Genomic DNA, 17,120 nt, shown 5'->3' with positions numbered 1-17,120 from the left:
ACTTTGTGTATTCTGCCTTGTGATGATGTCAACTTTTACACGTGTGAACTTTGTATTGTGATAGTGTTAACTTTTACACTGTGTGTATTCTGCCTTGTGATGATGTCAACTTTTACATGTGTGAACTTTGTATTGTGATAGTGTTAACTTTTACACTGTGTGTATTCTGCCTTGTGATGATGTCAACTTTTACATCTGTGAACTTTGTATTGTGATAGTGTTAACTTTTACACTGTGTGTATTCTGCCTTGTGATGATATCAACTTTTACATGTAACAGAAAGCTGGTAAAAGATAAATTAACAAACTTTTAAAAGAGGAAATCAATTTCTTCTACAATTTAAAGTTTGTTTTATTTCATTCTGAAAGTAAGGCACGACAATGGAATATTCACACTCGTAAGTGGAATTTCTTCTATCCTTTAATAGCTTATAAAAAGTACATATTTCATTTAAAGGAATGCAACTTAGAAGTCATGAAAAAAAATCATGAATGTAAATATAGCTTTGAAGTAACTTACATAAACAAACTATAATGAATGTAAATATAATTTTAAAGTAACTTACATAAACAAACTATAATGAATATAAATATAGCTTTGAAGTAACTTACATAAACAAATTATAATGAATATAAATATAACTTTGAAGTAACTTTATGTTCGTGCGTTTATACAGTTCCTTTCAAATATACCGTACTGAAGAAACTGCTTCAGTGTCCTGAACATGATTTTAACACAAAACATGTATAACAAATACGTTATATTTATATTCATTATAGTTTGTTTATGTGAATATTTTTCATTATAGTGAACTGAAACAAGTCAACTATTATCATATCTAAGCCTATGTCTGTATTATTTAGGGAATTTTACTTTTTACACAGAAAACTGTAGGTAGAAAAACAAGTAAAATTTGAAGTAACATTAGTTTCACGTCTCATCAAAATAGCATTTTGTTGCTAGTATAGTTTATTATTTTTTAAAGAACATTTATAAAGCCCAGGTTTTGAAAATTTTCTGATGGGTGATATAAGGTTGCTGGTTATTATTCTTGAAATTGATCCAGTATATATATATATATGTGCCTGCACCACATCTTAGCCATCAATCTTGAAGTAGGATATAATGCAACCAGTACGTGAAATGACGTGAATGTACGGTTTTTGTAAGAAATGATAATTTTTCCTATTCCTCATAACTTTTAATTTTCATTAAACAAAATTCATGTTTTATGATGCATGTTACAAATGTCCGGAATAAAGCTAAATTTTAAAGGGAGTTTTGGAAAATAACACAGAAACAATCAAATTGAACCACTTACGTAAAACTTCACAATTCTTTAATTTGTCGAAAATTATTTGGGAAGTATTTCTTGCGTTATATTTATTATTGTAACAGCTCGGTGTTATTGAGTTCAATTTCAAAACCGCGGTAAAAAAATGTATTATAATAGACAGCTTTATTTATAATATTACCCTATAATAGTAAACACGAGAAGGTTTATTTTATCATATCTTATTTTGAGCATGGTAGTTTCAAAATATATATATCACATTCAAAAAATAATTGTGCCAATAATACCTATGATACGTGGATAACCCATAATTACTTAATTATTAGCCAGTTTTTCAGTAATTGATTGGAAGAAATGCATTAGAATGTCTTTATTGTCGAGGTTTGCCGGCTTTGATTACAGTCTACAGACTGAGCCCATTGTTACTTAGTAAATCTTCCACTAAGTTACCAGTTGTTAAGTTCATTTTCCACTGGCTCCATAATTACGTAGTTAACCTCCCACGGACTTACCAGTTGTTAAGTTCATTTTCCACAGACTTGTCAGTTGCTCAGTTAACCTTCCACCAAAGTCTTTCAGCTTCTCCCTTACTTCATAATTATTTATTTAACCTTCTAACATGGTACCAGTTTTTTAGTTAGCCTTCCACTAACTTTATAGCTACTTAGTTAACCTCCCACAGACTTATCAATTGCTGAGTTAGCCTTCCACAAGCTTCACAATCCCTTAGTTAACCTTCTATGGAATATTCAGTTACTTAGTTAAGCTTCAGTTGCTTAGTTAGCCTTCCAATAGCTTCACATTGCTTAGTTAACCTTTCAAGGACTTATTACTTGCTTCGTTAACCTTCCACTAGCTTCACAATCACTTAGTTAACCTTCCACGGAATTATCAGTTACTTAGCCTTCCACTAGCTTCACAATCACTTAGTTAACCTTCCACGAAATATTCATTATTAACTTTCCAATAGCTTTACAATTGCTTAGTTAACCTTCCATGGACTTATTACTTGCTTCGTTAACCTTCCACTAGCTTCACAATTTCTTAGTTAACCTTCCACGCAATTATCAGTTACTTAGTTAGCCTTCAACTAGCTTCGCAGTTACTTAATTAACCTTCCACGGAGTTATCAGTTAGTTAGTTAGCCTTCCATTAGCTTCATAATCACTTAGTTAACCTTCCACGAAATATTCATTATCAACCTTCCAATAGCTTCACAATTGCTTAGTTAACCTTCCATGGACTTATTACTTGCTTCGTTAACCTTCCACCAAAATCTTTTTTGCTTAGTTAGCTTTCCATTAGCTTCATAATTACTTATTTAACCGTTCACGGACTTATTAATTAATTACTTAGTCAACCTTCCATCAATCTTTAAGTTGTTTAGTAACCCTTCTAATAACTTCTGACTTGCTTAATTAATCTTTTTACTAACTAGTCAGTTACTTACACATTTTACTCCAGATCAAAATGTTTGACTTACACACCTTTTCTCTTTGTACAGAGACAGTAAAATATATCTTCATTTATCCGATAATGATTAACCTCATAAAGCGTCTCAGAGGTAAAAGCGAACGCTTATTCATTTCCATTTACAAAATTTGGTATATTTTGGTTATAACCCCTTTATTCATTTCCATTTACAAACTTTGGTATATTTGGTTATAACTCCTTTATGCATTTCCATTTACAAACTTTGGTATATTTGGTTATAACTCCTTTATCCATTAACATTTACAAACTTTGGTATATTTGGTTATAACCCCTTTATTCATTGCAATTTACAAACTTTGGTATATTTGGTTATAACCCCTCTACGCATTTCCATTTACAAACTTTGGTATATTTGGTTATAACCCCTCTACGCATTTCCATTTACAAACTTTGGTATATATGGTTATAACCCCTTTATTCATTGCCAAGTACAAACTTTGGGATATTTGGTTATAACCCCTCTACGCATTTCCATTTACAAACTTTGGTATATTTGGTTGTAACCCCTTTATTCATTGCCAATTACAAACTTTGGTATATTTGGTTATAACCCCTCTATGCATTTCCATTTACAAACTTTGGTATATTTGGTTATAACCCCTTTATTCATTGCCATTTACAAACTTTGATATATTTGGTTATAACCCCTTTATTCATTGCCATTTACAAACGTTGATATATTTGGTTATAACCCCTTTATTCATTGCCATTTACAAACGTTGATATATTTGGTTATAACCCCTTTATTCATTGCCATTTACAAACTTTGATATATTTGGTTATAACCCCTTTATTCATTGCCATTTACAAACGTTGATATATTTGGTTATAACCCCTTTATTCATTTCCATTTACAAACGATGTTAGCCGAATTTCAGTACTGTCTTTTTCTTTTTTAATATCACTATGTGAATCTAAAAGACCCCCCCCCCCCTGATGGCTCAATAGAAAGTCTGATAACTTATAACACTTAAAATCGGGTTTCCTTACCCTTATTCCAATATGTTGTCGACATAAATAAAATTGATGAAAATTTACACTTCTCCAACTTAATCTAGTTCACACCGCAATAGTTGTTGTCAAGTAAGTTGGTGACATAAATAGTATTTCAACCCTTTGGTGTCTGGAATGAAATGACAAAACAACAACAACAAAAAACACTACTATGTCTGTCGTATCTCAGCTGTCCTGAAGAACCGTGGTATTCAACGAAAGGCCTTATCGGCATTGAGCATAGCAGGTATATTATCATTCAATGTTCTTCACTTACTCTCATTCAGAAGCTCATATTAATAATCACCACACAGATACTTGAACATCGGAGATTTACGGAATTATAGAAGGTTGGTGAATATCTGTTACTCCAGAATGGTTTTAAAAAATTGGGATGATAAAATTATAATAGAGGTAGGTGTCCGGAAGAAGGTGTAAACCCAATTTCGGAAAGTAATAAGCTGTTAATCGTGAAATAGCGTTTTCGCTATAAAGTTTAAGCCTTTTGTATCTTTAATTTCCATAGTTACTCTACTATTAAAACTGTGGTTGTAGAAGTTCTGAACAGCTACACAAATGTTGACTAAGTTTTCGGACGTATTAATAAATGTTACACTTTATACAAAACATTATGAACAAACTTTTCAGAAGCTACAAAATGTTCAACCTTTCTCCCCCTCCCTACATTTGTAAGTCAAACAGAGACGTCATGAATTAGAAGCATACCTTTATAAGTTCCCCCCAGTGGCACAGCGGTATGTCTGAAGACTTGCAACGCTAGAAACCGGGTTTCGATACCTGTGGTGGGCAGAGCACAGATAGCCCTTGTGTAGCTTTCTGCGTAATTAAAACAAACCTTTATAAGTCTGATGGTTTTAAACATCTTTATGCAATCAACCAATAGAAAATAGATTAAGGGCTTTTATTATTAGAAACAAATTTTCGTGTTGAAACAAAATTCAGGCTTTTTTTATTTCCTTGAAATGCAGGCCTGGTGGTTAGAGCGCTCGACTCGAATCCCCATTACCGTGCATACTGGTACATTCAGCTGCTGGAGAGTTATAATATGACGATTAATCCTACTATTCGTTAATAAAAGAGAACTCAAAAGTTGGTGGTGGGTGATGTTGACTAGTTGCTGTCCTGCTATATTACGGACGGCTAGCGCAGATAGTCCTCGAGTAGCTTTGCGCGAAATTCAAGACAAATCGTTGAATTGTTCTTGCTCTAATAAACGTTGGACTTGTTAATTTTACTCGTGTAACGTTTACTTCTGAAGTGAGGATATCAACATATATTTGTTTAATGAATTTACCGAAGACTTACATATTACACCAAAGCATAATACAGGATAACCAAGCTTATTACAGCGCTGAGGATACAATGATGGCAAAAGGTGCTTCAGCAATTCTGAATAAAAAGGATACACGAAATAAAAATAGAATGTGACATTTACTCTGTTCGTTGTCAATGGGCCTGGCATGGCCAGGTGGTTAGGGCCCCGGCATGGTTAGGGAGCTCGACTCGCAACCTGCGGGTCGCGGGTTCGAATCCAAACATGCTCGCCCCTTTCAGCCGTGGGGGTGTTATAATGTGACGGTCAATCCCACTATTCGTCGGTAAAGGAGTAGCTCAAGAGTTGGCGGTGAGTGATGATGGCTAGCAGCCTCCCCTCTAGTCTTACACTAAATTAGGGACGACTAGCGCAGATAGCCCTCGTGTAGCTTTGCGAGGAATTCAAAAACAAACAAACAATCAATCGTTGTCAAAATGAAGGTAGCTGCCACAAAGAGCTTAACTATGGATCAACATTAAATAAAACAGAAACATAAAACATAAAACAATGTGAGCTTCAGGTTTCATACTTTAATATCTTCAAAAAAGGTTCTTCTTTTCTCGATTGACTGTCTTGTTGTGACTAATGTGTACTAAATATTGCATGACTTTTTGTTTTTACCTAAACATGTTTAGTTTGTTTCAGTTTATGTAATAAATGTTGCATGACTTTTTGTTTTTACCTAAACATGTATGGTTTGTGCCAGTTTATGTAATAAATGTTGTATGACTTTTTTTTTACCTAAACATGTATAGTTTATGCCAGTTTATGTAATAAATATTGCATGACTTTTTGTTTTTACCTAAACATGTATAGTTTGTGCCAGTTTATGTAATAAATGTTGTATGACTTTTTGTTTTCACCTAAACATGTATAGTTTGTGCCAGTTTATGTAATAAATGTTGTATGACTTTTTGTTTTTACCTAAACATGTTTAGTTTGTGCCAGTTTACATAATAAATGTTGTATGACTTTTTTGTTTTTACCTAAACATGTATAGTTTGTGCCAGTTTATGTAATAAATTGTATGACTTTTTGTTTTTACCTAAACATGTTTAGTTTGTGCCAGTTTATGTAATAAATGTTGTATGACATTTTGTTTTTACCTAAACATGTATAGTTTTGTAATAAATGTTGTATGACATTTTGTTTTTACCTAAACATGTTTAGTTTGTGCCAGTTTATATTTCAGGCGAGTTGCTTAAGAGAAATAAAACGATATAACTCGAGACTGCATTTCTTAGCTATTCAAGGTTTGGTTTGGTTTGAATTTCGCGTAAAGCTACACGAGGGCTATCTGCGTTAGCCTTCCCTAATTTAGCAGTGAAAGATTAGAGGGAAGGCAACTAGTCATCACCACTCACCACCAATTCTTGGGTGTGAGCTACTGATATAACTCAAACTGTACTTCTCAACTAGTCACGGTGTGAGCTACTGATATAACTCAAACTGTATTTCTCAACTAGTCACGGTGTGAGCTACTGATATAACTCAAACTGTACTTTCTCAACTAGTCACGGTGTGAGCTACTGATATAACTCAAACTGTACTTCTCAACTAGTCACGGTGTGAGCTACTGATATAACTCAAACTGTATTTCTCAACTAGTCACGGTGTGAGCTACTGATATAACTCAAACTGTATTTCTCAACTAGTCACGGTGTGAGCTACTGATATAACTCAAACTGAATTTCCCAGCTAGTCACGGTGTGAGGTACTGATATAACTCAACACTGAGTTTCTCAGCTAGTCACGGTAGGAGCTACTGATATAACTCAACACTGAGTTTCTCAGCTAGTCACGGTAGGAGCTACTGATATAACTCAAAACTGTATTTCTCAGCTAGTCACAGTGTGAGCTACTGATATAACTCAAAACTGCCGTGACTAGCTGAGAAATTTGTGAGCTACAACTCAAACTGAATTTCTCAGCTAGTCACAGTGTGAGCTACAACTCAAACTGAATTTCTCAGCTAGTCACAGTGTGAGCTACTGATATAACTCAACACTGAGTTTCTCAGCTAGTCACAGTGTGAGCTACTGATATAACTCAAACTGCATTTCTCATTTGTTCACGCGAACTTTGTTACTTAACGTGAGCTTGATATGTAATATAACATTTTTTGTTTTTTAAAGAATATTCCACGACTTTCGGAGAAACTAAGCCTAGTTAGTATCTACAATTCTAACACGCAATATTGAATGAAATACTAACAGCTAATAAAAAGCATATGAGTTTAACTGATACCAAGAGAAGTTAATATTAACGGTTTCCAAAAACAAATCGGATTAGTTAAGCCTTGTGTTCTAAAGAGAAAACTGTTAAATTCACCTTTCATTTCTCTACTCGGTCTTATCTTCGGGGTAACGTGATGAACAATACATAATTAATTAGGCCTAACTTAATTAGTAAGGCTTTCGTTAACCTTCAATATCATTATAAATGTTTCTTTTACTCATGCGTTGTTGTTGTTGTTTTTTGTTTCTGTGAACTCTGAATAATAGCATGCGCATTCCAGTCAAATCCCAATAAATTGTAAATTAAACAGTTTTCATTAAACACTTTAATTTATTTAGATTTATTCCGACTTAATCACTATTCCTGATATTGGTAAAGTCTAGAAATTGTTAAAGTTATACTGCTATGAATGAAAAGTGTATTTCAAATAATATTCTGAATTTCGCTCTGAACTTCGTGATTTAAAAAGTTAAAATTCTGGGCTTGGTCTCTGCTGTGGACACAGCGTAAATATATCACTGCGCACGTTTACGTTAGAAACGCAAAATATACAAAGAAAAACAAAAATAATACTCTTAACAACTTTTTTTTTTTTACTTGTGTAAAAAGTCAAAGCAACATATAAATGAGGGCGTCTTTAAGTTTTAGCATCGTCTGTGATAACGAGAATTTTGTAGGGCAACGTAAGAGCTTCCCAGCAGAACGTTGAGTCTAACAGAGGAGCAGGAAGTACAGGGGATTCATCGCGCTGAAGAAAACGTAGAGACACGGTTGGTACATGAGCCACAGAAAACTTAAATTTGGAAAACTGCTGCCAAATAAATTATATTTCATCAAATTCTTCAACGGCCACGATTCTGAATTCTTTTTCTTAAAGTAGAAAGACGGCGCCGGCAATCATAGCGACGACCTTCATTTGGGGCACGTGCTGTGCGTTCGCACGTAACAAGGCAGATCTTCACTTTGTGATAATGGCGCCACCGATAACTTGCAAGGAAGTAATGAGAAGTTTTTTTTTGAAGGATATTTCAGGGTTGTCATCTAAAATAAAAAAGAAACTACCACCGCCAAGTTACCCAAACTATCTATTATAAAATATAGGCTTAGAATCGGATTTTCCCTGTTTTTTTTTTCGAGTAAAAAAAAAAAAAAGGTATAAAACATTATTCATTAATTGTAATATAACTGACCCATCCCCACCTGATCAATAATATTTTCTTAAAAGACGTAAAGTACATGTATAGTTTCATAAAAATGTTCGTTAGAGATATGGACAAATAAAGAAATATTAAATTAATCGTCTAATTAGCCGTACCATTTGCTCTTAATCGCCTTCAGATAAAAAAAACCCAATAAAATTGCAATAGTGATTTAAAATAAATAGGTAAATTCAACAAAAACAACCCCCACAACTTTTAAAAATCCTCCCCAAATCCCAAATGCTCGTTTAATTAACTCAAATTCCTTAGAGTTTCTTTTTTCTCACACGTGATATTCTACACATTCTATACAAGTAGAGTTTTTTATACGATTAAAAATGTTTTCTCTGTTTTATTTGTAGCAACAGTTGACAGGTGTTATAATTTCACCCTAAGATACCCCATAAATTTGGAGCAACCTGCAGTCACTTAATGTTAAAATCTATATTAAAATATACGTGGTGTTAGGGAGTAACAACGATAAAAACACTCTTTTCGTGCTGTCAAAGGTAGTTCCATGTTATCCTTAGGAAATTTTATGGTGTAGCGTGTTTAATTGCATTATCCTTTTCCCTGCTTCCTGGTTCGGTTTTCCTATGGCGCTTAACATATAGTGCAATAGATTGTACTTAAATGTTAGCTTCCCCCACCATCCATTGACTCAATGGTAAGTCTGCTAAAATCCGAGTTTCGATATTGCCCTTTGGTGTATCTGTGTGTTTAACAACAGACAAAATTTAAATTTTAAGAGATCTTGTGTTAGGAACGCGCATTATATAATACAAGACTCGTGATTAATTGTTCATAATTATGTAATAGAAATATTCACTGCATTTCAGAATTTATCCTTACATATTTGTTTTAAATCTTTCGTCATCCTTTTTTGAACAGGAACTACGACCAAAGATTCAAAGGATAAAACTTGTATATATAAAAAATATACATTTCAATGGAAGGAAAAATATGCTGTTAAAAGATAAAACTATTCTTACCAGAACTAAACATCTCAGTTTTTTATTTCTTTTTTGTAGGACAAGTTTATTAAAGGTTGGTTAATGAAGTACGAGAGCTATCCCTGAAGTGATAAGTTTTTTTTTCACCTTTTTTTTTATTTCCTTGCACAAAGACAAACTATGTCCTTCGTGAGAACATTGTTTCTGAGAGCAACCAAGGGAACAAACTCCATAGTTGTTATGTAGGATTGGTTAGAGATGATAAATCACTCACTAGTGTTTGAAAATAAAAACGCTACACGCAATGTAACCGTACACCTCGAATCGTGTATTCAGAAACCTTTGCATAGCAACCACCTTTCGTCCGTGACAACGAATCTTTCCGCACTGTTGGCACGGCTTGTTTTAACACGAATCTAAAATGCTTTGTTTTTTTTGTTGTTGTTTTTCTTTTCTCACGCCCTGTTCTTTAAAGTCTCCTGTTTAAGCTGAGTTATAAGTCTGACGCTTGTAGTTTTGTATACGATTTTACTGAAGGGTTTACTCGAAACGGGAAGTTATAAATCTTAATCCTTGAAATCAAGCTAATCTTAATAACCATACCTAACATAGATTTTATATCATTTCAATAGCTCACTTAACATGGATTTTATATCATTTCAATAGCTCACCTAACATAGATTTTATATCATTTCAATAGCTCACCCAACATAGATTTTATATCGTTTCAATAGTTCACCTAACATGGATTTTATATCATTTCAATAGCTCACCCAACATAGATTTTATATCATTTCAATAGCTCACCCAACATAGATTTTATATCATTTCAATAGCTCACCCAACATAGATTTTATATCATTTCAATAGCTCACCTAACATAGATTTTATATCATTTCAATAGTTCACCTAACATGGATTTTATATCATTTCAATAGCTCACCTAACATAGATTTTATATCATTTCAATAGCTCACCTAACATAGATTTTATATCATTTCAATAGCTCACCTAACATAGATTTTATATCATTTCAATAGCTCACCTAACATAGATTTTATATCATTTCAATAGCTCACCTAACATAGATTCTATATCATTTGAATAGCTCACCTAAAATAGATTTTATATCATTTCAATAGCTCACCTAACATAGATTCTATATCATTTCAATAGCTCACCTAACATGGATTTTATATCATTTTAATAGCTCACCTAACATAGATTTTATATCAATTATTTCAATAGCTCGGCTGTTGCTACTTAATAATACGTAGAGTTATTTTGTAAGGGTTGAAGTATTTACTTTAGTATTATTGATGAATTCTATATTTTAGAATATAATTTGTATAAGTGTCAATCTTATACACTGGACTACCTGCGTTTTGTCCGGGGAATATAGATCCGGGTTTTAGCGTTGTAAGTCCGTAAACTTACCGCAGGCCCACCAGGCGACGCTAGCCTCTTTAGAAATTGACTTATCTACTGATTAATATAAGGTCTCATAAAAATAACTTCTCAGTTAACTTATCGATCGGTTGTTGTTAAGCTCAAAGCTACATAATGGGTTATCTGTGCTCTGCTCACCGTGGGTATCGAAACCCGATTTTTAGCGTCATAAGTCTGCAGACCTGCCGCTGAGCCACTGAGTTTGCTTGTTTCAGAGCTATCTGCCGTGTCCACGGCGGGAATTGAACCCCGAATTTAAGCCGTAAGTCCTTAGACTTACCGCTGTCCTACCTAGGGACGAGCTCCAGGATCGCGAAGAGTGGTTTGTCTGTTTAAGATGGTATGTTGCTGTTAAGTAAAGAGATAAGCTTATGTGATTTAATAGAAACAGAAACTATTAATATTTTGTTATAAAAGTCCTTGTAGTGGTTTCCATAACGTGTATTGTTTCTAGTGGCGTGAAATTTCGGTTCCCAGTTTTGTTAGCTTTTAAACTAAATAAAAAAAATGTGTGAACTCTGACAGCTCTTTATTCACATGTTAATTAAATGATTAGGCCGGGCCCATTACCCTGAACTGTTGACCAGAGAAAACGCAGTTCAGCCACCAGCAACCGTCACAGGACCCTGACTGTCATGTCTATAACGCGCCCACAGATGAAACTGCGGAACTGCAACATCAAATTATAAACACCCCGATCTACAGCAGGACATGCTGACTACTGAACCAAGTCCGGCCCAAAACATATATAACAGTCAGGAGCGGAGGCAAAAATATACAAAAAAAAAGGAGCTGGATTGAATTTCTTCTGGATAGCGGGGGTATAACCCTCCGGAAAAAAATGTAATTTTCACCATTAAGCATTCATATGCTTTCTTAGGTTGTTTTTACATCTTTTAAATACGTTTCATACATATATGGATGTAATTAAGACGGTGCAATCTGCCTACCCTCATGAGAATGAGCAAGTTTCTTTATGTAAGTTTAATTAATCTTTTCTAATCTAATGTCAGAATGTAAAGTCTCTGCTGCTGAACTGAGAACACTATCTCAAAAAGAAAGGAGGTTTAAATGTTCTCCGTGGAAGCGGGAAAACTCGCACATTGGCGTGTTTAGGACATCAACATGTTCCGAAGTCACACCTCATGCGAATTCGGAGCAATGATTTTACCCGAAAAGTGTATAATATGGTTACAAAAGAGGCTGAAAGTATCTCCTGTTACTGTTTGAAGTTGACGATAGCATAGAAACCAAAAATTCGGGAGATTCGACATAGGAAGACTCTTAAATCGTCAGGTCCGGCATGGCCACGTGGTTAGGGCGTTCGACTCGCAATTTGTGGGTCGCGGGTTCGAATCCCCGTCACACCAAACATTCTCGCACTTTCGGCCGTGGGGGCGTTAAAATGTTGCGGTCAATTCCACTATTCGTTGGTAAAAGAGTAGCTCAAGAGTTGGCGATGGATGGTGATGACTAGCTGCCTTCCCTCTAGTCTTTCACTGCTAAATTAGGGACGGCTAGCGCAGATAGCCCTCGTGTAGCTTTGCGCGAAATCCTGACGTCCATGATTACGCACTATTACCTGACACCGAAATTTCTACTGTGACGAGCTTCTGTGAAGGACAGCGAGGTCAATCCTAGATAATAAATCTTATTAAATTTTCCACAGATCCTCCAATGTGCATTAATAACCACTTTAACGTCAACCAAAGGCACTAAAGTCAACTGGAGCAGCATTAAGTCTTAACAGTTTTGTTGACGAATTAAGTTTGTTTGTTATGAGTGAATTGGTTCCAAAGTTGAAACGTCGTTTCCATAACGTGCGATTATCCCTCAACCCTCATTATGTTTTACCAAGTCCTCGTACAGAACTATAATACAAACACCATGCCATAAAATAATAGCTGAACGTACTACCGATATTGTATATCACTACATCATAAAAGCTGATACGTAATGTATTGTTACACTAGAACACATGAACTGTGTACATTGTTTCATTGTAGTGTGATGAAACATAAATACTATCATGGGGGCCCAAAGAGGGGGAGGGGTTAGAAGGAGCAACTTCTGTAGAAAGGGACTCGTCGGAAAGAAAAGGGGATGGGGAATAAAAATGTAAATTTATTTTACTTCCTTAACCATACACAGCTATAAAGAGTGCTGTAGTTGTTGTGGAAGGGGCACATTTCTGTAGAGCGCAATGCTATGAGATTATATTTTAACATAACTTAAATATATTTAAAACGATATTTATAGTATACTTGGCATTGGGATGTATTCCGATTATACTAAATTTGGGTAATATGCTTATTATCAAACTTTAAGGGGAAGAGGGTACCTATCACAGACCCCACACGACATTACAACATAAGCACCATATAACATTACAACATACATCACGCACACACACACCTTCACAAAATTACAACATAAACCCAACATAACATTACAACATAAACTCAACATAACATTGCAACATAAACTCAACATAACATTACAACATATATCACACACACAACATTACAACATGAATCCTACACAAAATTACAACATTAACTCAACATAACACTCAACATAACATTACAACATAACATTGCAACATAAACTCAACATAACATTACAACATAAGCCCCATATAACATTACAACATAAAACCAACATAACATTACAACATACATCACACACACACACACCATTACAACATGAATCCTTCACAAAATTACAACATAAACCCAACATAAGCTCAACATAACATTGCAACATAAACCCAACATAACATTACAACATAAACTCAACATAACATTGCAACATAAACTCTACAGAACATTACAGCATAGATACAACACAATATTACAAAATCCAACATAATATTACAATATAAACCGTACATAACATTGTAGCATAACATCACAACACTATAACATAAGTCCCACACAACATTACAAAATGAATCTCACACAACCTTAAGATAACAAAAGTACAACATTAGAATAATGTAATAGTGTACAACATTAGAATAATATAATAGTGTACATCATTAGAATAATGTAATAGTGTACAACATTAGAATAATATAATAGTGTACACCATTAGAATAATGTAATAGTGTACAACATTAGAATAATATAATAGTGTACAACATTAGAATAATATAATAGTGTACATCATTAGAATAATGTAATAGTGTACAACATTAGAATAATATAATAGTGTACACCATTAGAATAATGTAATAGTGTACAACATTAGAATAATATAATAGTGTACAACATTACAAAATAGACTGCATGCAATATAAAATACATTTTTAACGCTAGGATATAAAAACCTACATAACACAGCACCACAGAAAACTATACAGTAAAATAATAAAATAGAATATAGAATTTGATAGCACTATAATGTGTAATTACAAGATGAAAATCGTTTTTTTTATTTCTGCATCACAATTTATTATAAAAATAATCAAGAAATATATAAATTATTTTGAGAAAATAATTAGGGTAATTTCAACACACGAAATAGAAATCCAGTTCCAAAACAACTTCTTAAACTTTCTTTTTTATTTTACATTTAAGGATTATTCTATTACTGTTACATAGATCTGTAGCGCTATTATACATGTTACACAATTTATATAAATTTAAGTCCCTTACGTATCTTTCGTAAACACAGTCTGTTATTTTAAAGACGTATCGAACAAGTGCGGTACAGTTTTTATTTGGTGGACTGGTCTTAAACAGTTTTTAATTGGTGAACTGGTCTTAAACAGTTTTTATTTGGTGAACTGGTCTTGAACAGTTTTTATTTGGTGGACTGGTCTTAAACAGTTTTCATTTGGTGAACTGGTCTTAAACAGTTTTTATATGGTGAACTGGTCTTAAACAGTTTTTATTTGGTGGACTAGTCTTAAACAGTTTTCATTTGGTGAACTGGTCTTGAACAGTTTTTATTTGGTGAACTGGTCTTGAACAGTTTTTATTTGGTGAACTGGTCTTGAACAGTTTTTATTTGGTGAACTGGTCTTGAACAGTTTTAATTCGGTGAGTGTTCTTGAACAGTTTTTATTTGGTGAACTGGTCTTGAACAGTTTTTATTTTGTGAACTGGTCTTGAACAGTTTTTAATTTGGTGAACTGGTCTTGAACAGTTTTTATTTGGTGAACTGGTCTTGAACAGTTTTTAATTTGGTGAACTGGTCTTGAACAGTTTTTATTTGGTGAGTGTTCTTGAACAGTTTTTATTTGGTGAGTGCTCTTGAACAGTTTTTATTCTGTGAGCTGATCTTGAGACGACGAACTACTTATGTAATGTCAGCCCCAGCAGGTTGTTTATTTTAGCAACAGCTTTCAATATTATGTCATATAGCATATTAGCTTGTTAAGATGTTCGATTTATGGGTTCAATTAGTTACTCGATGTGGTCTGTTGTTAAGGGCTGAATTACTTACTTGATGTGGTCTGTTGTTAAGGGTTGAGTTACTTACTCGATATGGTCTGTTATTAAGGACTGAGTTACTTACTTGATGTGGTCTGTTGTTAAGGGCTGAATTACTTACTCGATGTGGTCTGTTATTAAGGGCTGAATTACTTACTTGATGTGGTCTGTTGTTAAGGACTGAGTTACTTACTTGATGTGGTCTGTTGTTAAGGGCTGAATTACTTACTCGATATGGTCTGTTATTAAGGGCTGAATTATTTACTAGATGTGGTCTGTTGTTAAGGGCTGAATTACTTACTTGATGTGGTCTGTTGTTAAGGGCTGAATTTCTTACTTGATGTGGTTTGCTGTTAAGGGCTGAATTATTACTCCATGTGGTTTGTTATTAGCATACATAAAAAATTATGTTGAACCTTATAATTATTACGTTGTTATATTTATGGTCCCGGTTAAAATAGCATACATAAAAAATTATGTTAAACATTATAATTATTACGTTGGTATATTTATGGTTCAAGTTAAGATGGCATACATACAAAATTATGTTGAACATTATAATTATTACGTTGTTATATTTATGGTCCAAGTTAAGATAACATGTAGAAAAAATTATGTTGAACATTATAACTGTTACGTTGTTATATTTATGGTCCAAGTTAAGATAACATATAGAAAAAATTATGTTGTCCGAAAAAGAGAAGAGAAATATCAACAAGCTTGAAATGTATACTTTCGCATCAAAAAGTAAACCCGCTCGAACCATGATGGTTACATCAGACCCGTTTTCTGCCTCCGCTCATGTGTAACATCCAGCCTACCCACACAAACTGGTAGTATTAGCTGTTAATTCCCAATCATACTACGAGTTTAGACACATTAATATTGAATAATGTGCTCAACATTACCATGAATTAAATATTGGTGTTAGATTAATATATCACGAGCGTAAGGCCTACAAGTGTATAGGAACCTCACCCGTTACGTGTCAACTCTTCATGCATATCTGTAATGCATTAATATCTAGTTATTTATTGAGCGTTTACTCACACCATCAATCATTATTCTATTGTATTCTACCTCGTATCAACTATACGCAATCAAACAGTATGTTTCACATAGGAGATAACCTTAATTGAATAGTATCTCCAAAGATCGGTGTCTCCTATCGTTTTCGGGAGAAAATACCTTAAATTTGGTGTGTGTGTGAGTTATCAAAACATTTTGTTCGACAGTAAAATATAACTGCCACTGGTTTTCATGCAAGTTCTACACATATCTTGGAAAACTATATTGTTCAACATATCTAACTGCTTAGAAGAGCTACGTCTTATTCACCTTACTGCGAACAACGAGAACGACTGTAAACGCGTCGAAGCTCATCAAGATCTTTATCTGCTTAGCGTAACAACGTCTTATTCACCTTACTGCGAACAACGAGAACGACTGTAAACGCGTCGAAGCTCATCAAGATCTTTATCTGCTTAGCGTATTTATGTCTTATTCTCCTTACTGTGAACAACGAGAACGACTGTAAACGCGTCGAAGCTCATCAAGATCTTTATCTGCTTAGCGTATTTATGTCTTATTCTCCTTACTGCGAACAACGAGAACGACTGTAAACGCGTCGAAGCTCATCAAGATCTTTATCTGCTTAGCGTATTTATGTCTTATTCTCCTTACTGCGAACAACGAGAACGACTGTAAACGCGTCGAAGCTCATCA

At 34.0% G+C, this 17,120-nt stretch overlaps 1 long non-coding RNA gene across 1 annotated transcript in view; it reads right to left on the bottom strand.

Moving 5' to 3' along the window:
* Nucleotides 1–17,120, bottom strand: part of LOC111086260 — a 97,750-nt gene that overhangs the window by 28,343 nt on the left and 52,287 nt on the right. The window lies entirely within an intron of this gene.

This window comes from Limulus polyphemus, unplaced genomic scaffold (assembly GCF_000517525.1).
Source record: "Limulus polyphemus unplaced genomic scaffold, Limulus_polyphemus-2.1.2 Scaffold962, whole genome shotgun sequence".
NCBI classification, from domain to species: domain Eukaryota; kingdom Metazoa; phylum Arthropoda; class Merostomata; order Xiphosura; family Limulidae; genus Limulus; species Limulus polyphemus.
Note: the sequence above shows the minus strand (reverse complement) of the source record. Positions and strands in the feature narration are given on the sequence as shown.